Genomic DNA, 27,407 nt, shown 5'->3' on the forward strand with positions numbered 1-27,407 from the left:
ATAATACTGTTTTCAAATTGCCATCCTATTCTGGACTGAGGCTTCAGGTGTTGTTCCTGGGATCTGTTGGTTACTGCCCCCAGTGCTCCTCCTACCACGGGGACCACGCTGACCTTAACCTTCCATATCTGTTCCAGCTGCTCTTTAAGCCATTGTACTATTCAACCTTTTTGTGTTCTTGCTTTCTGATGTTGACATCAGACGGTATCGTCATCTGCTCCTTGTCCACCACCACTATGTCCAGTTGTTTGCCAGGACCTGTTTGTCTTCATCCTAGAAGCTGAAGTCCCACAGAACTTTGGTCCTGTTGTTCCAACTACCTTCAATGGTGTGACCCATGTACCCTTGGGTACTTCTATCCCACAGTGGGTACAGATGTTCCTGTACACTATCCCAACATGATTTGACTGTAACATAACGTATACAGCATGCAGTAATTATTGGTTATTGGAGTAAGGTAAATATTCACACTGAAACATCAGTAACAACAATTATATAGTCTTACTGCATAAGACTCCACTTGAATTGTTACAGTGCTTGGATAAATCCACTAGGGGGCAGATGGCACATCTTAAATTCTTTACAGTGTTGATTGTTTGGGTGGTGAGATGTCTCAGAAACCCCTGGATCATATATGACACACTTGGTTTTAAAGGATGAAGACTTAAATGTTGTGTCATTAATCAATTGTCCAATGCTGCATTTGGGTTGTACACTTGATTACGTTTATGAGTAGTATTTGATTGATATTTTGTCACTGGGTCATCCTGCATGGGAGTAATTCTGTTCAGACTGAGTTATAAGAATCTGTGTGCTATCATGGTTTGAGCTTTAACCTCAGAATTAATCCATCACAATAAGTTTAATTTTCATTCATATGGCAAAAAGAGCTGAGAGGCTGCAACAGAAAAGGCCCGCTCCCCTGCCTTTTTCTTCCCCAAACGTGGCACAGCCAACATACCATGATCTGAGGATCTGAGGGTTCTGGTGTAAGGGGTGAGAAGCTCAAAGATATATGAAGGGGCGAGATCATGGAGGGATTTATAAACAAGCAGAAGAATTTTGAAGTGTATCCTAAAATGAACGGGGACCCAGTATAATAATGTAAGAATGGGAGTGACGTGCTTCTTTGACCTTGTTAATAACCCGGCGGCAGCGTTTTGGACTAGTTGGAGACAGGAGATGGTGGTCTGGTTGATACCTGAGTGGAGGGAGTTGCAGTAGTCCAGCCTTTCTCCATCAGAGGGTGATAGGAATTGCCTGAATTTAGAGATGGTTCTGAGCTGAAGGAAACTGGACCTGACAACAGAATTTACCTGTCTGTAGAAACTTAAGTTATTGTCAAATACGACACACATGTTCTTTGAACATGGTGTGATATAGGAGGAGAGGTGGTTGAGGTTCTGGGTGGTAGCACTAGTATGATGTGGGGGGCCACATGTTATTGTAGAATCACGTATCGCACAATATACTGATCAAGGTTGTGTCATGAATCAACTCACTGACTACTTAATAAATGAATTTGAAATATGGTTGTTTCACAAAAAAAGTAAAACATGACAATTTCATTTTAACGTAAAATATTGTGATAAAAAGTGTGGAATTTTTTCAATAAATGTTGATGATGTTATTCTATCAAATATTAACATAGAAAAATAAAAAAAAGGATATTTTTAAAATTATTGTTGTTTCCATCTTATAATTCACATGAATGGTTAAATGTCAGAAAGAAGAAGCACATTAAAGTACTTGCTCACATCTAGGTCATAATGCTCATTTTGGTTAACGACTAACATGTCAGCAAAAGTCAGTTTAAGCCACGATAGGTCTCCCTTCCTCTGTATTTGATTAATGTAATATGCACTTTGGTATTTTATTCTTTATATTGTATACTAATTATATTAATTATCATCAACAGATAACCACTTGAGTCCAGAGCCCATTCACATTCATATTAGCCTCATTGCTAATGGTGCAATTTGGAGTCCAGAGGTGCATCATGGGAAGAGTCAAACCATGTGAATGTTGGGGTCCTTGGTGGACACTCATACCAGTAAATTAACAACCATCAACTCCTTTAAACCTTGCTTGAAGATGTAAGCTGTGGCCTCTTCTACATTCACAGCGACAAAAATCCAGGATGAATAAGTCAGTCACAGCAATTTCCTGATTTGACGGCATTGATGCATTCATGTGTCAATCACGTGACCTGGCTTGGTAACGCAATATCATCTGATTCTGAGGAATAAATAAAGAGGATGACAGCAAGTCGCTGCATTTACATTCGAGCAGATCAGATGAGAAGAAACCCAGCACAAATTCAAAGTATTCAAGGAGTTGTTTCAGTCACAGACTACAGCGACTGCAGGTTTGACTTTTAAACACCTGAAAGGGTAGGAATCAGTTCCTCTAGAAAGAAAGATGTATTGCTGTAGTTTTTTTCCACCTTTTAATAGATTTGTTAAGTTCCTGGGATAATACAAAGAAGTAAATGTAACTTTACACAGACATCAGTATCTGCATGGCTGAATTAATTCTGTATTGATCATATATAATATTTCATGCTTCATCAGAACATTCCACGACTGAATAATAATTTCTAATGCACTTTCTCTTCCTCCCCTGCTCGTCTCATCACACCTCAAAACCTAGATGGATCTGAATGAGAAAATGTGGAAATTTGGTGAGTTTTTTCTCTCTTAATTCAGTCTGACCTGGATTGTATGTCAGCAGTGAAATTGAAAGTACACTATGGCTCTCATCAGTTCCTACACCGACTCTCCGTCTGCAGTATAAAAAAAAACATTAAAGAAAGTTGTAGTTCTGCTTTTTCAGATGGATGTCTGGAGTGTGGATTTCATCATTCATTTCACTGGACTTTCCCATGGAATACATGTGATTCTGTGTCAACATGTAGTCATTTCACTTTACTGAAATCAAAATGACTGTTTTGGTCACAGTATTAGTCTCTGAGTGCGACGCAACCAAGGTCAAACACAAGTTTACCATCTTGGCAGCTTGTATTAAACTCTTAAACACAATGTTTTCATTTCATTGTGTCTCCAGTTGCCATCGTTGCATTGCTGCTCGCTCTGTACCACGCCACGGCAGGTGTCAGGCTGAAAGAGCATCTGGCTGATTGTCTGGAGGACAAAGACTACGACCAACTGATGGAGACTGTGGAGACTGGCCTTCCACACCTAAACACGTCTCATCACGTTGTCATCGTTGGGGCTGGTGTAGCTGGACTGACGGCGGCCAAGTTGCTACAAGAAGCAGGACACAAGGTACGTGCGACCTGACCAATATTAATAATTTTGGAGACGACCCACCAGAGAACTTTTGAGAGACTATTTGTGACAATCTAATTATGCTATAACTGGAAGTGTGTGTGTTATATCAGCTAAGATACAAAAGAAAAAAGGGAAAGCAGGAGCCTTCCCAAGCCATTAGCTGGTGGGTTAATTAAACAGACTTCAAGATAATCTATATATCACAGCAATTGCCACAGAGTGATCTCGGAAATTTGGGTCACCTTATAATGTGGCATCTGTGAGAAGGTTTCTTTACTCATTTTCGTAGTCCAGTCTCAGGGTGTTTAGGATCAAATGAAAACCAAATACTAGTAAAAGCTTTTCTGTGTAGAGAAGTATAAAGCGCATCACGACTTATCACCACTATCAATGAATAGCATAATACTACTAACTGTCCTAGTAGCAGTACACAGTTAATACTGCGACAACACATTTTCCTCATCTTGTTTGTATTTCTTTCCCATTTGAACAAGGTAACCATTGTTGAAGCTAGTGGACGAGTTGGAGGACGAGTGGAATCTTACAGGAATGAAAAGGAGGGCTGGTACGCCGAACTGGGGGCCATGAGGATCCCAAGTTGTCACCGATATATTAAAGATTTGAAGATAAACATATAAAAGAAATCTTTCAAACTAACATGACAGTGATTAGGGATCCCCATGAGGCTACGATGTACAATTTAAAGACCAACCTAATTAAACACTGAGGGGAAGATGCTGGTAAAGGTTGGTAGTATCCAAACACCCAGGAGTGTCGAGACATTTTTCTCACATCAGCATCTCTGTCAACAGCATAGTCCTCTGGTTGGCTGAACAGCTGGAGGTTAAGCTGGCGAAATTTGTCATGGATCACCCCAACACCTTTTACCTGGTTAACGTGATTCGGAAGAGGACAGAAGCAGTGAAAAAGAATCCTGATATTCTAAAGTACAAGGTGAAGCTGAGCGAGAAAGGGAAGTCGACTGATGAGCTGCTGCAACAAGCTATGAAGAAGGTACTTGAGAAAGATTCACTGAAATTGCCGTGCTTATACTTGCTATTTTGAGTTGTCAAACATCTTTTATTTTTTATTTTTTTGTCTTAGTACTAAGTTTATGTACCACACTACTGCTGTCAAATAGAAGTCATCAGTACAACTATTGGGTTCATTAAGTTGTTTTGGTACCTCAAAACACAGCATGCTAGTACTAGCTAAATTAAGCTTGTATATAGCTATACGTAAGCGATATAAATATAATTCATTCACTCATTTTCTGTAAGCTATTGTCCTCTAGAGGCTCAGGTTGGGGGGCTGAAGCCTATCTCAGCTGTCATTAGGTGAGAGGTGGGGTACACCTTGGACACAGAGAGACAGACAATCATTTACACTCACACCTACAGCCAATTTAGAATCTAACGAATCTAATGAATCTAACAAGCATGACTTTGGACAATGGGAGGAAGCCAGAGTACCCGGATGCTCTGAGGCATCAGTGCTAACCACCACCCCACTGTGCCTCCCCTAACTTTCTTATTCTTTTCTTTTTGTAGGTGAAAGATGAAGTGGAGGCTCATGGCTTCTGGGCGGCTGTGAAAAAATATGACCATTATTCCGTGAAGGTAAAATGTGTCAAACCAAATGGTTGTAAAGTAAATTTATTGTGAGGCCTAAACTGGGTGTGCTTTTCCAAAAGGTTGAATATTTAAAAGCAGAGTTCATTACTAATATTAAACTTTGGCAGTTTTTCCAGGAAAACCAGCATCCAACAGTATCTGAATCATCATATTTGAAAATATTGATTTTATGCAAATACATGAGAACTGATTTTGCAATGCGAACCTATGTTTCTGAAGGAGTACCTGAAAGAAGAAGGAGGTTTGAGTCCAGAAGCCATCAGGATGATCGGAGAACTGCTTAATGAACAGAGTATGATGTACACTGCGCTGAGTGAGATGATCTACGACCAAACTGACATCAGCGATGAAACCACGTAAGGCCCGGCACATTCTTCTATTTTGTTGTTCTCATGTCAGCTGTTTATTGTCTCCTGATGCAAACTAGTAGAGCTAAATTATTTGAACTGATGTCTGGGAAGATTCTCAGTCATCCAGGACATGGTACTTGCAAAACTCAAAGGGCCATGGAAGGTTTGAAAAAATATAAAACATGACTCTATGTTGACTTCTTTTTAGATAACACAGTTTTGTAGAAAGTTTCCACACAGTTTGATGAAGGGTTTGTTTTTGTCAAGTAACAAATATTCACAAACAGAACAACTGGAAAGTGGAATTTATGTGACCCCTCAGCCAGAAACTTTTGTTTGGCCTATGAGGCCATGGAAACACATCTTCTCACCTCAATGAAACTGCCATCAGAAAAGTCCCTGAAGAACCAAAATCATTCACAACCTGCTTATTTCTCTCTGAGCCTACACGCATTTCACATTCTCAACATGATCACCCCAGTATGTACGAATCTGTAAATGATATTAACTGTTTGTCTTTTTGGTTTTAAGGTACTATGAAGTGATTGGTGGGTCGGACCTTCTCACAAAAGCTTTCCTCAACATCCTTGACATCCCTATACTCCTCAATCCGAGGTCAAATCCATCATCCACACAGATGATGGTGTAAATGTGTTGTATCAGACAGCTCCAGATGCCCCCTTAACAGGAACTGCAGCTGATGTCGTCCTGATAACAACCACGGCCAAAGCAGCCCTCTTCATTGAGTTTTTGCCGCCTCTCTCCATCAGAAAGATGGAGGCCATGCGGGCCATCCACTACGATAGCTCCACTAAAATCCTCCTCACCTTCAGCGAGAAGTTCTGGGACAAAGATGGCATTAAAGGAGGAAAAAGCATCACAGACCGGCCCTCTCGTTTCATCTACTATCCCAGCCACAGTTTCCCGACGAATGACACCATTCGCGTCCTCCTGGCTTCCTACACCTGGTCTGATGAATGAGTGATGAAGACTTGAAGCTGGTTCTGAAAGATTTGGCCCAGATTCATGGTGAGCAGGTGAAGACCCTCTGCACGGGGTCCTGGTGAAGAGATGGAGCGTGGATCCCTACAGTTTGGGCGCCTTCGCTCTGTTCACCCCCTACCAGCACTTAGAGTACGCCAAGGAGCTCTTCACAAACGAAGGCAGGGTGTTCTTTGCTGGTGACCACAACACTACCGCTACCAACATCAGCAGGATGGTGCACAAAGTGTTCAGAGCTCAACACCATGATGAACTCTAATGGTCTCGCTCTGCACTGTTGTAATGTCAATTTTATGGTAATCATGAAACATTAAGTCACGTTAAAAATTAAAAATTGGAGTCTTTTAAGTGTGTCTTGGCTGATTTCAACCACCATGATCATGATTTCAACTAAATATAGATGTGGAGTTGGTATTCTCCACATTGTGTCCTACCCTTTCATTACTGAAAACACATACTGTTACAAACACTGGATCTTTCAAACACTATACTATACAATGCAGCTACACCGGAATGGGAATCGTGGTAACACTTTCTATGAAGGTTGTATTTATAATGCCCTATGAATGCACTCATAATATTTTATAAGGTGTCTATAAAGCATTATAATGGTCATTATTACCATCTATACATATTCACAAGTCGTCATAACCAACTTCATGATGCATTATGACAACTGGTTATGAATGATTATGTGCAAATGGTGAAGAGGAGCCAGTCCCGTGCAGCGCCCCTGTGCTACAGATCACTGTGGCCATAGACAGATTCCTTTTCAAGATGACCTCAATGTCCTAATGGAGAGTCTGGTCTGGTTCTGTTTTTAATAGAACATATGTAGAATATATGAGCTTTGTGGTATTTCTCTATAAACTCTGGACCCAGTTCTAGTGAAGGGGTTGCTGAATGCAGTGAGAACCATGTTATTGCCATTGAATGTTTTCTACAATCTAGGAAACATTTAAAATTTTGTCTTTTTAGGCGAGTTTCACCACCAGCACGTTGTTAAATGTGTGCACTGTTTTTAAGATAATTTGACTCTGAGTCTCAGTTGTACTAGACTCATAAGTATATGGTAGAATGCTAATAAACTACAGACCAACATGGAGGACATTATTAAGCAAATACCAGAGTTGCACTGAACGCATTTGTCTGGCTTCACTCTTTGCACCACCCACTGATATCTGGGACTCTGCTTCTTAGAGGAGGTTCCTGCCACACAGGAAGAGACCACTTCTCACTTCACACTTCAGTCAGTCAGCGTCAAGACAATATGGAGGTCACAGCTTTCTACATTGCACTGTGTGAGTACTGGCTTCTTTCCACATTAAAACTTAGTGATAAAGACTCTATTTACAGTTTACAGTTTACAGTAAAAAGCTCATGTATGTCAAAGTCTTTGATCATTATTTAGTGAGTTAACTTAAATTAAATGCTTTTAACTGAAGTATTACACATTTAATAGAAAACATGCTGAACATCTTGAGCAGCCATAAGAGATGACAAATTTTTATTGATTCATGTATTTTCTTTGTATCTTCAGTGACTGTGATGATCCTGCTGTGTGCACAGGATCAGGAAGTTGGTGAGAATATTTTTTGTTGAGTAATTGAAGAAAAGAAGCCTTAATATCTTGAGATTGATGTGATTAATCAGCACAGGAGTTCCTCTATTACTTTTATACTTTTAAATATTGTAAACGTTGCCCATCAGTTTACAGGAGTAAATGTCGGAACTGAATTTCTCTGTTTTTCTTTGTCTCAGATGCAGCTTTTCTTCGTATCTCTCCAAACAGACTGCAGTTCTTTAAATATGAGCCAGCCACTTTTTACTGTAATGGAGTCTTTTACTGTGATGTTGAACGTAAATCGACTGAGGGGATACTTTCGTGTTGCTCAACTAATGACAGAACATCACGAGGACCTAACTGCACCATTAAAAGTGTTTATCATGATGACTCTGGAAAGTACTGGTGTGGGGAAGGAGGAGAGACAAGTAACATCATCAACATCAATGTTGTTTGTATGTTTGCAGTGGGACACTGATATTTTGTGATTATCTCAACGTGATTTCTAGGTAAATTAAATATGATTGTGTTCTTCAGCTGGTTCTGTGATCCTGGAGAGTCCTGCTATTCCTGTGATGGAGGGAGAAGATGTGACTCTGAGCTGCAGAACAAAAGAATCTTCCTCCAACATCCAAGCTGATTACTATAAAGATGGTGTCCTCAAGTGGAGAAGCTCCACAGGATATGTGATCATCAGAAATGTCTCTATGTCTGATCAAGGATTCTACAAATGTCACATCTCTGGAGTTGGAGAATCAACACAGAGCTGGCTGTCTATTAGAGGTGAGACATGTTTTTTAAAATGTTTTATTTTATTTATTTATATTTATTTTTGATCTCGTACATGTTTACACTCTCAAACTATTCCCGTCTCTTTCAGTTTCAGGTTTTTCTACCATCGATACAGAAGATCACGTAGATTCTAACCCTGATTCCTCGTCCACCATAAGTACACCATGGATCATCATCGCCATCTTGTTGACACTTTTCTTGTTGGTCGTGGGACTACTAATCTGCTTTGGCAGATTTGGCTGTAGAAGAGGTGAATAACATGAAGTGAAGTTTACTTCACTTCACTGTGCTCACTGGTTTTTCTTTGCTTCATTGTGATTCTTCCACATTCACAAAAGTCAGTGGAGTGGAGTGTATCAGAGTTCAGTGCTAGGGCCAAAGCTTTTTACATTATAAATGCTTCTGTTGGGTAATAATTTGGGTAAAACATAAATGAACTTCCCTCTTGTGTTTCTATTGTTACATAGAAAATAAGGTCCTCAGTGTACTTTAGGGCCATGACCATGTTCAAAATGACATAGTGTTTTGCAGAATTTCATTCCTAGGCTACCCCTCTAATCAGAGCATCAGACAGATTTAATGTTGAGAGATCATGCATGTCACAGACACAATATTAAATATATATATCGATTGTGTTTTTTTCCAGGCTCTGTACAAGCCAATGCAGCAACACCAAGCCAACCAATATACGCTACTGTATCAATGACCATGAAGAAGAACGGTATTTCCTCTAACCTTATAGACCACAGTTAGCATGCTACTCATTTACATTGGTTGACGTAACTTGAGACTCAGTTATTTAAGTTTCTGTATTAGTTTATATTTTTTCTATTTGAAACAAGCAGAAGTTATTGAACAAAAATCAAAAACTGATCAGATTACAAAATGTGGAACAAGCCAAAGCTCCAAAGAGCCTTCGCAACACTTTGTGCAGCATAAATACCAATGAATACAAGCTAATAGTGAGATGTTGTGGTTTTAAACGACTGCAGAGCCAATTGTGTAAAAGAGACATTAAGTTGATATGTTTCAACTGACTGTTTCTGTCAGATTAAAACTGGCTCCACAGCTGGGTCAGAATTAAAATTAATAATAACATTGCTAATCCCAATATCTGTGCATGATGTATTTTTCTAACAAAGAAGACACATGTGTAGTTTTTTATTTGTCTTCACAGCAGCAGAGTCCAGAGTTCGCTCAGTGACACGAGACCCTGTTGACAATGACATCTGCTATTCTACAGTTAAGTGTGTAAGTCAGTTGCGGTCTTTTATCTTGTCCTCTTTCTATGACCACGTTCTTGCTGTCCGCTTATAGAAAGAAAACTCAAAAGCAACTTAAAAACCTTGAGTCAGTGAGCTCCACGTCTTCTGTCAGTGCAGCATCTACACATCCTGTATGAATCTTCAACACTTTAAACTCTGTCTCTAAGGACTGATTCTATTGTCATGTCTCTAAGACAGTGTCATTTAAATGGTCGAGGGGCTTTGCTTAGTAAATTTCTTTCTATAATCTACAACTTGCATGATATTTGTCTTCTCTATGCTGTGTTGCAGGTTGCTAAGCGCTGACTGAAAGGAGGAGCTCCGTGATCTACATGAAAACCAGGAAGTGACACAATTAGAGCCAGAATTGTTGTAGTTACTGTACAAACTGAAATAGAATAGTTGACATTCTTTTGACCTCACACTTGTGTTCTGTGTTATAAATTTAAACTATTTTATCAAGCCTGACAGCGTGTGCGTTTAAACCAACACATCAGAAAGGTTTCGGTTTATTTTCATCAGGCAGTTTAACCAACTTGTTCCATCAGCCTCATCTGTTCACACAGTTTCTCACCAGATGAACTCTGCAGCTGGTTCTAAACATGCTGCGGTTATTTATGTATCTGAAGGGTTGTATTGCTTTTTTAGTTTGTGGTCAGCGACAAGATGAGAATTTATTGTGAGATTTTCAGAGATGAGAATAAAAGTCATCTGCTACACGTCAGAGCGTCTCTGTGTGTTTGTTCCGTGGTACAAAATGTCAGTGTTTTCTAACGTGTGTCATGATAATTATAACTATAGCAGAAGGTTCCTTGACTTTTAAATTCATCCACGTCCTCATGAAATAACCTGTGGTACAGTTACTTTCACACTGACAATGGTCTTATGAAATAATAATACAGACTGGCTGGGCCGAGTTACGTTTAATCAAACCACTTTTAATGACAAACATTTATCATTCTGTTGTGCTGGGGACCCACACTATGTGCCACTGCGTTGGTGGCGTGAGGTCTGGTCGTAGGGATAGTTGTTTACACAAATACACTGAATCTAACAACAAAATCAGAGTTGCAACAGTGTTGGCCTGTGATTCAGTTCAAGATAAAGCGATGGAACTGTTAAGAGACACAGGTGCTGTGTTTAAAGGCTCATTTAAGGTAGTACAGTGCTGGACACTGGAACATGCATTTGTAGCCTACATTTATACTTGTACCTCTTCAGTCTGACTCACTCTAACTTTTCTATGAGGCTTTCTGCCAACGCACTGTGTGCATTTGGTTCTGAAACAGGATGTCAACATCAGATATATGCAGTTCTATTCTTGCAGCTGAATATTGTATTGTTTCAGTATGTGTGACCATCAGTGGCCCTCTCTGGGAGCTAGTTTGTTGGTATTTATTGAGTGGAGTGACCTTTTGTGGCAGGGAGGACAGTGCTACACCTTGTCACCTCACTCAGGTTTGAGGGGTCCAGAGGGGTTCTGTGCAGATTTCTCAAGAAATGGTCTGGAGAGTTCAGGGGCGTATGGGTATCCCGATAGAGGCCATAAGTCAAAGACAGGGCAAATAGTGAAAGAGCAGTCCGGTCCTTATTAGACGGGACTCATCAGTTCTTATTGATTTGATCCAGCACGATCTGGCAGGTGGCATCACACATTCATGTGGGCATTCCCTAAATATCTAAGTATGAGACCATCAGCGCCCAGAGTTGGGTCAGGGGGGTCAGACCCAGCCCCAGAAAATCGACACAATAGCCACCACTCATGCGCCAAACTCTTTCCCCCTGCAGTGGAGAGCCAGAGACAACCTATCAGGGGGGAGACTGCAGGACGAGGGACCCCCATCGCCTATGGGGAAACCCCAGGCCAAACAAGGGAGAGGGGAAGTTGTGAGACACCACCCGGGCCGGCCACTGTCCAACTGAGGTCACCAGTGCTGACAGCCACCAAGGCAGCCACCATGAACCAACACCAACCAGGCAAAGGGCATTTTTCAATTACCATGACTCGGATGACTGAACTCTATGTTACTTGAAAGTTGAAATCTATCTTACCTTCTCATCATCTGTGGTCCAGCAGATCCGACTGCTCTGTGCATGAGAATAGTAACACTTCCCAAGTCAATGTTATCTTGAAAACACAATTTGTGAGAAAGTGTTCTGTACTTACCCTCTGTTTCCTTTCACTTGTAGGCTAAAATATTATATATTAGTCAAAAATAATTTTAAATTAAGTACTTATGGCACTTTTAAATTAGTGTCCGACCGATAGGGACTTTTTGGCCCCATAACGATAGCAGTTATTAGAAGAGGTGCAATCAACGGTAGTTGATATGCAAGCGATATAGTGAGTTTTTGAGCTGGAATGAAAAGCGGCTGATTGTGCATAGATTTAGTACATAGATATGACTATGTAATGTGGCCTATAATTGCTGCTCCAATTGTGTTTTCATTTTACAGTTACTTATTTCATGAACTAACTTACTTGGTACTATTCAACCTTTTTGTGTTCCTGCTTTCTGATGTTGACGTCAGAAGGTATCGCCATCTGCTCCTTGTCCACCACCACTATGTCCAGTTGTTTGCCAGGACCTGTTTGTCTTCAGTCTGGAAGCTGAAGTCCCACAGAACCTTGCCCCTTTTGTTCTAACCACCTTCAGTGGTGTGACCAATTGGGACTTGGGTACTTCTATTCCACAGTGTTCCTGTACACTATCCCAGCCACTTAGTTTCATGTATGCTGACCCAGCTAGCATCTTACACCCTGCTACTATATGCTGGACTGAGACCTGTGCTACAGGTAAAGATAGCACTACAGGTCGTATAGTGTATTTGATCCACAACTTTTCAACATGATTTGACTGTAACATAACGTATACAGCATGCAGTAATTATTGGTTTTTGCAGTAAAGTAAATATTCACACTGAAACATCAGTAACAAGAATTATATAGTATTACTGTATAAGACTCAACTTGAATGGTTACAGTGTTTGGACAAATCCAGATGGCACATCTTAAATTCTTTACAGTGTTGATTGTGTGGGTGGAGAGATGTCTCAGAAACCCCTGGATCATATATGACACACTTGGTGTTTAAGAATGAAGACTTAAATGTTGTGTCATTAATCAATTGTCCAATGCTGCATTTGGGTTGTACACTTGATTACTTTTGTGAGTAGTATTTGATTGATATTTTGTCACTGGGTCATCCTGCATGGGAGTAATTCTGTTCAGACTGAGTTATAAGAATCTGTGTGCTATCATGGTTTGAGCTTTAACCTCAGAATTAATCCATCACAATAAGTTTAATTTTCATTCATATGGCACCTTAAAAGCAAACGGCATTTGCATCAAAGTGCTTCACATGCAACATGTCATATAAACGTTTAAATTACAGATCAACACCACTGTCTCAACAAATGAAAAGCTATTAACATCCAGGGTGACCAGATGAGTAAATAAAAACAAATAAAATGCCACTGAAATCCAGGGAATACAGATGAGTCTTAAGGTGCTTCTTAAAAGAGCTGAGAGGCTGCAACAGAAAAGGCCCGCTCCCCTGCCTTTTTCTTCCCCAAACGCGGCACAGCCAACATACCACGATCTGAGGATCTGAGGGTTCTGGTGATGGTGTAAGGGGTGAGAAGCTCAAAGATATATGAAGGGGCGAGATATGGAGGGATTTACATGGAGGGATTTATAAACAAGCAGAAGAATTTTGAAGTGTATCCTAAAATGAACGGGGAGCCAGTATAATGATGCAAGAATGGGAGTGACATGCTTCTTTGACCTTGTTAATAACCCGGCGGCAGCGTTTTGGACTAGTTGGAGACAGGAGATGGTGGTCTGGTTGATAAAGTGAGTGGAGGGAGTTGCAGTAGTCCAGTCTGGATGATATGAATGCATGAATAACTGTTTCTCCATTGGAGGGTGATAGGAAGTGCCTGATTTTAGAGATGGTTCTGAGCTGAAGGAAACTGGACCTGACAACAGAATTTACCTGTCTGTAGAAACTCAGATACGACACACATGTTCTTTGCATATGGTCAGATATAGAAGGAGAGGTGGTCGAGGTTCTGGGTGGCTGCAATAGTATGATGTGAGGGGCCTCATGTTATTGTAGAATCACGTATCGCACAATATACTGATCAAGGTTGTGTCATGATTCAACTCACTGACTACTTAATAAATGAATTTAACATATGGTTGTTTCACAAAAAATTTACAACATGAAAATACCGTAAAGTATTATGATAAAAAGTGAGGAATGTTTACAATAAATGTTGATGTAATTCTATAAACACTATTCTATTAACTATTTAAATTTTAAAAAGTATATTTTTAAAATGGAGGAAAAAATGTTTAAAACGTATAACACATAGAAATTATTGTTGTTTCCATCTTATAATTCACATGAATGGTTGATGTCAGAGAGAAGAAGCACATTATAGTACTGGCTCACATCTAGGTCATAATGCTCATTTTGGTTAACGACTAACATGTCAGCAAAAGTCAGTTTAAGCCACGATAGGTCTCTCTTCCTCTTCTGTATTTGATTAATGTAACATGCTCTTTGGTATTTTATTCTTCATATTGTATACTAATTATATTAATTATCATCAACAGATAACCACTTGAGTCCAGAGCCACATTGAGTCACATTCATATTCGCGTCATTGCTAATGGTGCAATTTGGAGTCACGAGGTGCATCATGAGAAGAGTCAAACCATGTGAATATTGGAGTCCTTGGTGGACACTCATACCAGTAAATTAACAACCATCAACTCCTTTAAACCTCGCTTGAAGATGTGAGGTGTGGCCTCTTCTACATTCACAACGACAAAAATCCAGGATGAATGAGTCAATCACAGCAATTTCCTGATTTGACGGCATTGATGCATTCATGTGTCAATCACGTGACCTGGCTTGGTAACGCAACATCACCTGATTCTGAGGAATAAATAAAGAGCATGACAGCAAGTCGCTGCATTTACATTCGAGGAGGTCAGATGAGAAGAAAAAGAAAAGAAAAAGTTAAAGTTAAAGAAAAAGTATTCAAGGAGTTGTTTCAGTCACAGACTACAGCGACTGCAGGTTTGGCTTTTAAACACCTGAAAGGGTAGGAATCAGTTCCTCTAGAAAGAAAGATGGATCTCTGTAGTTTTTTTCCACCTTTTAAGAGATTCGTTAAGTTCCTGGGATAATACAAAGAAGTAAATGTAACTTTACACAGAAATCAGTGTCTGCATGGCTGAATTAATTCTGTATTGATCATATATAATATTTCATGCTTCATCAGAACATTCCACGACTGAATAATATTTTCTGATGCACTTTCTCTTCCTCCTCCTCTCGTCTCATCACACCTCAAAACCTAGATGGATCTGAATGAGAAAATGTGGAAATTTGGTGATTTTTTTCTCTCTTAATTCAGTTTGACCTGGATTGCATGTCAGCAGTGAAATTGAAAGTACACTATGGCTCTCATCAGTTCCTACATCCACTCTCCGTCTGCAGTATAAAAAAACATTAAAGAAAGTTGTAGTTCTGCTTTTGTCAGATGGATGTCTGGAGTGTGGATTTCATCCTTCATTTCACTGGACTTTCCCATGGAATACATATGATGCTGTGTCAGCATGTAGTCATTTCACTTTACTGAAATCAAAATGACTGTTTTGGTCACAGTATTAGTCTCTGAGTGCGACACAACCAAGGTCAAACACAAGTTTACCATCTTGGCAGCTTGTGTTAAACTCTTAAACACAATGTTTTCATTTCATTGTGTCTCCAGTTGCCGTCGTTGCATTGCTGCTTGCTCTGTACCAAGCCATGGCAGGTGTCAGGCTGAAAGAGCATCTGTCTGATTGTCTGGAGGACAAAGACTACGACCAACTGATGGAGACTGTGGAGACTGGCCTTCCACACCTAATCACGTCTCATCACGTTGTCATCGTTGGGGCTGGTGTAGCTGGGCTGACAGCGGCCAAGTTGCTACAAGAAGCAGGACACAAGGTACGTGTGACCTGACCAATACTAATAATTTTGGAGACGACCCACCAGAGAACTTTTGAGAGATCATTTGTGACAATCTAATTATGCTATAACTGGAAGTGTGTGTGTTATATCAGCTGAGATACAAAAGAAAAAAGGGAAAGCAGGAGCCTTCCCAAGCCATTAGCTGGTGGGTTAATTAAACAGACTTCAAGATAATCTATATATCACAGCAATTGCCACAGAGTGATCTCAGAAATTTGGGTCACCTTATAATGTGGCATCTGTGGGAATGTTTCTTTACTCATTTTCGTAGACTAGTCTCAGGGCATTTAGGTTCAAAAGAAAATCAAATACTAGTAAAAGCTTTTCTATGTAGAGAAGCATGAAGAGCATCACGATTTATCACCACTATTAATAAATAGCAAAATTCTACTAACTGTCCTAGCAGCAGTACACAGTTAATACTGCGACAACACATTTTCCTCATCTTGTTTGTATTTTTTTTCCCGTTTGAACAAGGCAACCATTGTTGAAGCAAGTGGACTAGTTGGAGGACGAGTGGAAACTTACAGGAATGAAAAGGAGGGCTGGTACGCCGAACTGGGGGCCATGAGGATCCCAAGTTTTCACCGGTGCGTCAAAGATTTGCAGATAAACATATAAAAGAAATCTTTCAAACTAACATGACAGTGATTAGGGATCCTTATGAGGCTACGATGTACAATTTGCAGACCAACTTAATTAAACACTGAGGGGAAGATGCTGATAAAGCTTGGTAGTATCCAAACACCCATGAGTGTCAAGACATTTTTCTCACATCAGCATCTCTGTCAACAGCATAGTCCTCTGGTTTGCTGAACAGCTGGAGGTTAAGCTGAGGAAATTTGTCATGGATGACCCCAACACCTTTTACCTGGTTAACAGGATTCGGAAGAGGACGGAAGCAGTGAAAAAGAATCCTGATATTCCAAAGTACAAGGTGAAGCCAAGTGAGAAAGGGAAGTCTGCCGACAAGCTGCTGCAACAAGCTCTGAAGAAGGTACTTGAGAAAGATTCACTGAAATTGCCGTGCTTATACTTGCTAATTTGAGTTGTCAAACATCTTTTATTTTTTATTTTATTGTCTTAGTACTAAATTTATGTACCACAGTACTGCTGTCAGATAGAAGTCATCAGTACAACTATTGGGTTTAATGAGTTGTTTGTAAAGTTTTGGTACCTCAAAACACTGCATGCTAGTACTAGCTCAATTAAGCTAGTATATAGCTATATGTAAGCGATATAAATATAATTAATTCATTAATTTTCTGTAAGCAATTGTCCTCTAGAGGCTCAGGTTGGGGGGCTGAAGCCTATCCCAGCTGTCATTAGGTGAGAGGTGGGGTACACCCTGGACACAGGGAGACAGACAATCATTCATACTCACACCTACAGCCAATTTAGAATCACCAATGAGTCTAACAAGCATGTCTTTGGACAATGGGAGGAAGCCAGAGTACCCAGAGAGAACCCAGGCTGATGCTCTGAGGCATCAGTGCTAACCACCACCCCACTGTGCCTCCCCTAATTTTCTTTTTCTTTTCTTTTTGTAGGTGAAAGATGAAGTGGAGGCTCATGGCTGCTGGGCTGCTCTGAAAAAATATGACCATTATTCTGTGAAGGTAAAATGTGATCGAACCAAATGGTTGTAAAGTGAATGTATTGTGAGGCCTAAACTGGGTGTGCTTTTCCCAAAGGTTGATTATTTGACAGCAGAGCTCATGAAAAATATTTAACTGGAAAACCAGCATCCAACAGTATCTGAATCATCATATTTGCAAATATTGATTTTATGCGAATACATGAGAACTGATTTTGCAATGCATACTATGTTTCTGAAGGAGTACCTGAAAGAAGAAGAAGGTTTGAGTCCAGAAGCCATCAGGATGATCGGAGACTGCTTAATGAACAGGGTATGATGCACACTGCGCTGAGTGAGATGATCTACTTCCAAACTCACATCAATGATAACACCATGTAAGGCCCAGCAAATTTTAAAAAGTTAAAAATAGCATAACAGACAACATTGTCTTCCGATGCAAAGAAGGAGATGTAAATTAGGTTATATCCAAAACTCAAAACTGCTGACGAGCATGTCTGTGGAGGCGGGAGGAAACCGGAGTACCCGGAGAAAACCCACGCAGACACCGGGAGAACATGCAAACTCCACCCAGAAAGGCCGAAGCTGGACTCGAACATGGACCTTCTCGCTGGGAGGCATCAGCGCTAACCACCGATTACCAGAAAAGTTTATCAAGAATTTGATAAAGTATTTGTTTGTCCAGTAAAAAATACTTATTATTTACGTATTTTTCTCTGGAAAGTTGAAATTTATGTGACCCCTCAGCAAGAAACTTTTTTTTTGTCTAAAGCCTCAAACCTATGATTTCCGAGTTCATGGAAACAAATCTTCTCACCTCAATGAAACTGCCATTTACTTCTATGCAGATGACACAGATTTCAATCTATATGTATTACTCTTCATATATTTGTTAATATCATATATTGCTTATATCTACTGTTAATTATTTACTACTAAAGTGGAAAAATTACTGTTCCAGCTACACCTGAATGGCAATCGTTAATGTACACCTATTCTCGTGTCTATTCCTTTATTTATGGTTGATTTGTTTTCTTCTTTAAAATCCATACGTTTTTAAGTATTTCACCCTGAAAAGAATCCATCTATCTATTCAGTGAATGAAATGGTTTGGTGCAAATCACTGAGCTGTTTGTGTCAGATGAACAAGCATGAACAGCCAAACCTTTTATCTTCATCAAATATAAATTATTGACTGCAGCCTTAGTTTATTTACAGGAATACAGTCTTCAAAGAAGTCTACAATGTGCAGATAAAAAGAAGTTAGTGTGATATCCAACTGGCACTGTGGTCTCTTCATTACTGCTTGAATGATTATAAAATATAGTTTACCACAAATTTTGACAAGGTTCCTATATTGTTTTTTATTTATTTATTTATTTATTTTTTTATGTGCTGTATATCACAAGACTTGCCTACACGTAGTGAAACCAAAACCAAATGCTGATTTTAAAGAAGGGAGTCCAGTCTGTTGCATAGAAGGAGTGGATATAAAAGGTGACAATTTCACATCCGCTCACTCCTCCATCCGCTTGAACGGTAGGCATCTGCTGTTTTAATCTCAAAAAAACTCCACTACAGCCACACTGTGAGTATGTCACCATGAGGAATGATTGATTCTGCTTCTTTAATGACATTCTTACATTTAAATATACTTAGATGATGGGATGAAACCGTGGTCTTAAAGTATTGTAACATGTTGGGTTAGGGTTAGGGCAGCAAAAACAAGAACTACTCAAAGAAAAACTTTATTACCTACATAAGATTTACATAGAGTCTGCACAGAGCTGTGACAAATCAAATAGAAAATAGAATAGAAAAAACTTTTTGAAAAAAAAATGTAGGAATAGAATTGGAAACTGAATAAAATAACAGAAATGTGTTTAATGTATTGTTTAAATGATAATTAAAATAATAATTCCTGTTTGTGCTCCTATTTACCATAAAACATTAGGAGATCTGTTTTCTTATAGACCTTTGCAAAATTTATTTCAATTGATTTTGACAATCTGAATAAATTAAACTCTGTGAGTGCCGGAGATGGAGTCTGTGTCAGGAGTTTACACTAACTTTCTGTTTCTCTTCTTCTTGTCAAGCCACCAATCACAAAAAGAACTATGCCAAGAGAGATGGCTCGACACATGGTAATGTGCAAATTGCGTAAGTGTTTTGCGGCGATATTGCTTTGTTTTACTGTGGTCTTCTAAGATTCCCTTTTGGAATTTAAAATTGGAAGAGTTTAATTTACTTTCTTGAGTTATTGTTCTGCACTTTCAAGTATGCCATGTACAGTACGTGCAAAAACTCCTGCAACTTCCTTGATCTTAACCTCTGTCTGCGGTTTGATACCACAGGATAAAGTGCTGTTGTACTTCTGCTTTTTGTGGTTCATGAGTTTTTCATGAGTTCAACTTCATATTCACCACTACGTGAGGAAAGGGAAGTCTTTGCTGGAATTTACAATACATGATACAGATCACGTACTAACCGCAGAGTGTCCAGATTCTTTTCTTTTTCTCATACATTCTTACACTGGGATCACTGTCAATGCATTCATTTACCCATTGATTTTAACACCTGCCCATATAAGAGAGAAAAGAAGATTTCTGGTATTAAGGTGAATCACTCTGAATTCTACAAGTAATCCAGCTTTCATAAACATTTATGCTTACGGAATATATTAAAAAAATAAAAGTTGCACTTGCACCAAAATCTATTAGACAAAATAGAAAAAAAAACATCCAAAATATTACCAAGATATTTTATTTATTACTTTAACCATGCAGATTGATTACATCCATCATTTAAAATAATTCATTAGTAGCATAGAAATCATCCTGCAACAAACTGCAGAAGCTATAACTACAACTACTCACGCCTAGATATTATGTGGCTACCAGGAAACCATAAAATAACGCTGTGTGGTCCATTGATAAAAAAACAAAAAAAAAAACAATAACAAAACAAGACCTAATTGGAAAGTCCTCTGACCAATCAGATAACACATAAAGCCACAGATATTTACTGGAACAGAATCACTTTCAGAGACACTTGTAAGTGGGGTGAAGTCAGGCTGGCATCTGGACTAGAAAAGAATAAGGCTGCACTTGGATATGGTATTAATACACGATAAGTACGACCATATTCAGTTTGCATACAATAAATATGAAGAACAAGGCTTCATTTTCAGCTCATTAGGTTGGATTGATGTGAGCATGATGGATAGCTGAAATCTTTAATCCCCTCATACTAATGTGAACATGTTTTTTAATACAGATTAGTGATCAACAAGGATTGCTGAATAAAATCAAATGAGGGTTTCTAATGTTCACTGATCTTCTTGTCGCGCCTCCAGTTTCTGTCGGGGTGCTGCTGTTTTCTCTCTACCTCGCTGCCGCCAACGCTCGCAGCATGAAGCAACATCTGTCTGATTGCCTGCAAGACAATGACTAGGACCTGCTGCTGAAGACGGTGGAGGATGGCCTTCCACACTTAAACTCGTCTCATTGTGTTGTCATCGTTGGCGATGGCATGGCCAGACTGACAGCTGCTGCGTTGCTGCAAGACGCAGGACACACGGTACGTCAGTGGCTTTTCTCCTGGAGGCCAAGGGAAGCCATGCTTCCTCTCTTCTATAGTTTCTCTAACATTCATTGAAGAAAACACTCCTTTTGACAGTTCAGCAATTCTTCTCCGTCACTGTCCTCTCTTCCTTATTTCTCTTCTCTAATTATTGAGCATTTTACAATGTGTAAAACAGTGCCCTCTACATATTACATAGATGAAGAGTGGTGAAATCTTATATTGCACACTGTTGTTCTCCCCAATTGGTGAACCAATCAAAAGAGGCTGCTGTTATGATACTGCTCACCTGTGACTGGCTAGGACTGTGTCAAGGGAAGCCAGACAATCTTGGGCCTCAGCCAATCAAGTTTCATTAGCAAACTTATCAAGTGTAGTAATGGAGCGTGGAGATTTTAACAAAACTACCTCTTCAGCACCAAGTTAAGTTCAAATCTGATGGCAGGCCAACGCCGACACCTGACCTTGGTCCAGCGATGAAGAAATTTTTTTCAACTTCTGATATGGAGAATTGCACGTGCAGTGAGTAGTTGCTTCAACACTAAACTTCAGCCATTATTTTTGTGGCCAGTAGTGACTAATGTTAAATGAAATAGCGACATACCAGCTGCAACATACTGCTTCTGTCCCACCTAGTTGAAAAAACAACTAGGGTTGAGGTGGCAAGTAGGTTGAATATCATGAATATCATGAAAAAAACAGCTACAACAAAAAGCAGCTACAACAAATGACAGTTTTACTTTGTGTTGGTTCTCTTGAATCTGGTGCATATATCATTTTATTTAATAGTTACCCAGCAAACCACAAGCCTGAACCCTCACGTATTCCAAAATACAAATCATTCCTGAGCTCTTTTACATTTTAGTTTATTGTCATCAGATCTGACTCTGACTCAGCTGCCAATCACTTAACCAGGAGCAGGCTGTTATTTTTTCTGCTTCTGCAAAGGTCAATCAAAGAATTGTGGGTGGGGCTTGATGTGGTGATGGACAGAAGAATATCAGTAGTCATGCACCTCTGTTTTTACTGACTGTCCGTTACTTATGTCAAATCGTCTGAACCAGGTAACCATGGTGGAGGCCAGTGGTTGTATCAGGGGACGTTTGGAGACCTACAGGGACAAAGAGAACGGCTGGTACGCTGAACCTGGAACCATGAGGATCCCTGAATCTCACCAGTGAATTACTTCATTTATGTCACTTGAAGGAGCAGTGGTTTCATTAAACCATCTACTCAGACGTCTACTGTCGTCCTGTTGCTGTGATTTCGGCGAAAGTAGCAGTTCAACATTTATTAACTGAGCCAGTCAGTTTGAACACTAGATCACTAGGGATGTAGTTACAGAACAATACCACGTATAAAGTACAAATGCTCACAATGCCGTAGACCATGGCCCAGAACCAAACCCCAAGCCCACCTGGATTTATTATTTTTATTTTATTATTTAATTGTCACATTGGTACATATTTCTCAGAGAGTATGATCCCTGGGTTCCTGCAGTATGAGCCTTGCTATGAGCTCCAAATCATGAAGTAGATTGCCAAGAAAGTCACAAAGACAGAGCAGGTAGACAAATATATGAAGCTAAATGAGTAAACGAAGGAAAGGTTAAAACAGATAAAAAGATGCACAAATAGTGTAAGGGCAAAGTAAAAAAAAACAAAAACAAATGGACTTATGGACTTGTTCCATACAATTTGCATGCCAATCTTGACAAAACAATATACAGCAACTAAAACATTCCACAAATGTCCATGATATTCCCACAATACTAAAAAATATGAATATTTTCCAAAAAAATCATATTAAAGTACTATTTATATTTATATTTGTCATGAATGTGGTGCACCTGTATCACTTCAGCCATTTGAGCATTGTCTGCTTTGAGCCTTTCCTCTAGCTGCCCTCCTTTATTCTGGAACAGCTTTGTCAGGTTGTTGGAGTACAGATACAGTTGAGACAGGAAATTTGATTGAAGTGGGGCGGCGATGATCCTTTTGAATTCAACGTTTCTGAAAACAGGTAAAAAGCACCATTGATTGAGGTCCAAATGCTAAACACCAAGGGGAAAGCCACCATCACACATACAGCAGAGCAAAACAGCAGAGGGAGGTGATAAATCAGCAAATCCATGACAAAAACCCTCACCTCACTGACTTCAAACAGGGCAGGCCAATTTGCCATGAAACTCTCCACCATTGGTGCATCTTGCACAACTTCGTATCTTCTGTGTACAAAAGTCTTTTCCATCTTGAGTTTCACAGCATCTTCTGCTTGTCTTCTGCTTGCACAAGCACCCCCTCTGAATGGAGGTCCTCCTCCTGGCGTTCCGGTGGAGGCCAGATTCAGTTCTCAACTAAATCATTTTGATTCAACGCATGGGAAACTCGTACATTCAACATTCTCTATAATCAATATAACTTAGGATGATTAAATCGAGTTCACAAGAGGTCGATCGAGGGTGCAGCCCAGCACACCAGCTGATGCTGTTTCTCCAGCAGACCACACCATAAAAGATGGCTGAACCACAGAGTCATAGAAGGACCTCAGCAGGGCGTCCTGCACTCTTAAGGACCACAGCCTCCACAGCACATGGGGTCTGCTCTGACCCTTCCTGTATAATGTTGTCAGTGCAGTCCAGATTCTTGTTAAGGTGAACACCCAGGTACCTGTAAGAGTCCGCTATCTCAGTGTCCATTCCCTGGGAGGGAGCAGTGCTTTGAATACAAACATAGAATATGTGTGCTTTGTGGTATTTCGCTACAAACTCTGGACCCAGTTCTAGTGAAGGGGTTGCTAAATGCAGTGGGAATCATGTCATTGCTACCGGATGTTTTCTACAATCTAGAAAACATTTAAAATTTTGTCTTTTTAGGCGAGTTTCACCACCAGCACGTTGTTAAATGTCTGCACTGTTTTTAAGATAATTTTATTCTGAGTCTCAGCTGTACTCGACTCATAAGTTTGTGTAATAAAGTATAGACCTTGGAGGACATTATTAAGCAAATATCAGCGTTGCACTGAATGCATTTGCTCTGGCTTCACTCTTTGCACCACCCACTGATATTGAGGCTATTTCCACCACCTCTGCTTCTCAGAGGAGGTTCCCGCCACACAGGAAGAGACCACTTCTCACTTTATACTTCAGTTCAGTCAGCATCAAGACAACATGGAGGTCACAGCTTTCCGCATCGCACTGTGTGAGTACTGGCTCTGTTCCAGACTAAAACTGAGTTAACTTAAATTTAATGCTTTTAACTGATGTATTACACATTTAATAGAAAACATGCTGAACATCATGAGCAGCCATAAGAAACGACAAAACTTTTATTGATTCATCTACTTTGTTTGTATCTTCAGTGACTGTGATGATCCTGCTGTGTGCACACAATCAGGAAGTTGGTGAGAAAATTTTTTGTTGGTTAATTTAAGAAAAGAAGCCTTAATATCTTGAGATTGATGTGTTTAATCATCAAAGGAGTTCCTCTATTACTTTTATACTTTCAAATATTGTAAACGTTGCCCATCAGTTCACAGGAGTAAATGTCGGAACTGAATTTTTCTGTTTTTCTTTGTCTCAGATGCAGCTTTTCTTCGTATTGCTCCAAACAGACTGCAGTTTTTTGTATATGAGTCGGTCACTTTGTACTGTGATGGAGTCTTTTATTGTGATGTTGAACATAAGTCGATTGGGGAGACACCTTCGTGTTGCACCACTAATAACACAATATCAAGAGGACCTAACTGCACCATTGAAAGAGTTTTTCAAGTTGACTCTGGAAAGTACTGGTGTGAGGAAGGAGGAGAGAGAAGTAACATCATAAACATCAATGTTCCTTGTATGTTTACAGTTTGACACTGATATTTTGTGATTATCTCAACATGATTTCAAGATAAATTAAATATGATCGTGTTGTCCAGCTGGTTCTGTGATCCTGGAGAGTCCTGCTCTTCCTGTGATGGAGGGAGAAGATTTGACTCTGAGCTGCAGAACCAAAATATCTTCCTCCAACGTCCAAGCTGATTTCTATAAAGATGGAGCCCACAAGTGGAGAAGCTCCACAGGAAATCTGATCATCAAAACAGTCTCTATGCTTGATCAAGGATTCTACAAATGTCACATCTCTGGAGTTGGAGAATCACCTCAGAGCTGGCTGACTGTTGGAGGTGAGACATGTTGTTTAAAATGTTTTATTTTATTTTATTTTTGATCTCGTACATGTTTACACTCTCAAACTATTCCCGTCTCTTTCAGTTTCAGGTTTTTCTACCATCGATACAGAAGATACAGAAGATCACGTAGATTCTAACCCTGATTCCTCATCCACCATAAGTACACCATGGATCATCATCGCTGTCTTGTTGACACTTTTCTTGTTGGTCATGGGACTACTAATCTGCTTTGGCAGATTTGCCTGTAGAAGAGGTGAATAACATAACGTGATGTTTAGTGCTCACTGGTATTGCTTTGCTTCATCCACTTCCACATTCAAGAGTCAGTGGAGTGTCTCAGGGTTCTGTGCTAGGGCCAAAGCTTTTTACATTATAAATACTTCTGTTGGGTAATAATTTGGGTAAAAATGAAATGAACTTCCCTCTTGTGTTTCTTTTGTTACATAGAAAATAAGGTACTCAGTGTACTTTAGGGCCATGAACCTGTTCAAAATGCCATATTTTTTTTGCAGAATTTCATTCACAGGCAACCAGACTCATCAGAGCATCAGACAGATTTCACGTTCCAAAGTTATTAAATATACATATTTATTGTTTTTTTGTTTTTTTCCAGGCTCTGTACAGGCCAATGCAGCTGCACCAAGCCAACCAATATATGCTACTGTATCAACGACCAGGAAGAAGACCGGTATTTCCTCTACCCTTATAGACCACAGTTAACATGCTACTCAGCATTTACATTGGTTGACATAACTTGAGACTCAGTTATTTAAGTGTCTGTATTAATTCACATTTTTTCTATTTGAAACTGGTATTTTTTTAATCTCAAGCACAAGTCATTGAACCAAATTCAACAACTGATCAGATTACAAAATGTGGAACAGGCCAAAGCTCCAAAAAGCCTTCGCAACACTTCATGCAGCGTAAATACTAATGAATACAAGCTAATAGTGAGAAGTTGTGGTTTCAAACAACTGCAGAACCAATTGTGTAAAAGAGACACTAAGCTGATATGTTTCAACTGACTGTTTCTGTCAGATAAAGAACTGGCTCCACAGCTGGGTCAGAATTAAAATTAATCATAGCATTGCTAATCCCAATATCTGTGTATGATGTATTTTTCTAACAAAGAAATCACACGTGTAGTTTTTTATTTGTCTTCACAGCAGCAGAGTCCAGAGTTCGTTCAGCGACACGAGACCCTGTTGACTATGATGTCTGCTATTCTACAGTTAAGTATGTAAGTCAGATACAGTCTTTTATCTCCTCCTCTTTCTATGAGCACGTTCTTGCTGTCCAGTTATATAAAGAAAACTCAAAAGCAACTTAAAAACGTTGAGCCACCGAGCTCCTCATCTTTTGTCAGTGTAGCATACACACATCCTGTATGAATCTCCAACACTTTAAACTCTGTCTCCAAGGACTGATTCTATTGTCATGTCTCTAAGACAGTGTAATTTAAATGGTTGAAGGGCTTTGCTTAGTAAATTTCTTTATATAATCTGCAACTTGCATGATATTTGTCTTCTCTATGCTGTGTTGCAGGTTGTTAAGCGCTCACTGAAAGGAGGAGCTCTGTGATCTACATGAAAATCAATAAGTGACACAATTAGAGCCAGAATTGTTGTAGTTACCGTACAAACTGGAAAAGAATAGTTAACATTCTTTTGACCTCACACTCGTGTTCTGTGTTATAAATTTAAACTATTTTATCAAGCCTGACAGCGTGTGCGTTTAAACCAACACATCAGAAAGGTTTCGGTTTATTTTCATCAGGCAGTTTAACGAACTTGTTCCATCAGCCTCGTCTGTTCAGTTTCTCACCAGAGGAACTCTGCTGCTGCTTCTAAACGTTCTGCGGTTGTTTATGTATCTGAAGGGGTTGTATTGCTTTTTTAGGTTGTGGTCAGTGACAAGACGTGAGTTTCTTGTGAGATTTTCAGAGATGAGAATAAAAGTCATGTGCTACATATCAAGGCGTCTCTGTGTGTTTGTTACGTGGTACCAAATGTCAATATTTTCTAACGTGTGTCATGATAATTATAACTATAGCAGAAGGTTCCTCGGCTTTTAAATTAATTAACGTCCTCATGAAATAACCTGTGGTACAGTCACTTTCA

At 39.5% G+C, this 27,407-nt stretch overlaps 2 long non-coding RNA genes and 1 pseudogene across 2 annotated transcripts; all 3 read left to right on the forward strand.

The window, feature by feature from the left end:
* The first annotated feature begins 2,453 nt into the window (after nt 1-2,453).
* LOC125024229 lies at nt 2,454-6,538 on the forward strand (annotated as a pseudogene).
* A 2,211-nt stretch (nt 6,539-8,749) lies between these two features.
* LOC125010422 lies at nt 8,750-10,624 on the forward strand. Its single transcript, XR_007113068.1, has 4 exons — nt 8,750-8,885; nt 9,282-9,356; nt 9,813-9,886; nt 10,192-10,624. It is a non-coding gene; the product is annotated as an uncharacterized LOC125010422 (long non-coding RNA).
* Nucleotides 10,625-25,140: 14,516 nt separating this feature from the next.
* On the forward strand, nt 25,141-26,037 carry LOC125010493. Its single transcript, XR_007113085.1, has 3 exons — nt 25,141-25,281; nt 25,370-25,540; nt 25,901-26,037. It is a non-coding gene; the product is annotated as an uncharacterized LOC125010493 (long non-coding RNA).
* Nucleotides 26,038-27,407: the final 1,370 nt, after the last annotated feature.

This window comes from Mugil cephalus, chromosome 1, assembly GCF_022458985.1.
Source record: "Mugil cephalus isolate CIBA_MC_2020 chromosome 1, CIBA_Mcephalus_1.1, whole genome shotgun sequence".
NCBI lineage: Eukaryota > Metazoa > Chordata > Actinopteri > Mugiliformes > Mugilidae > Mugil > Mugil cephalus.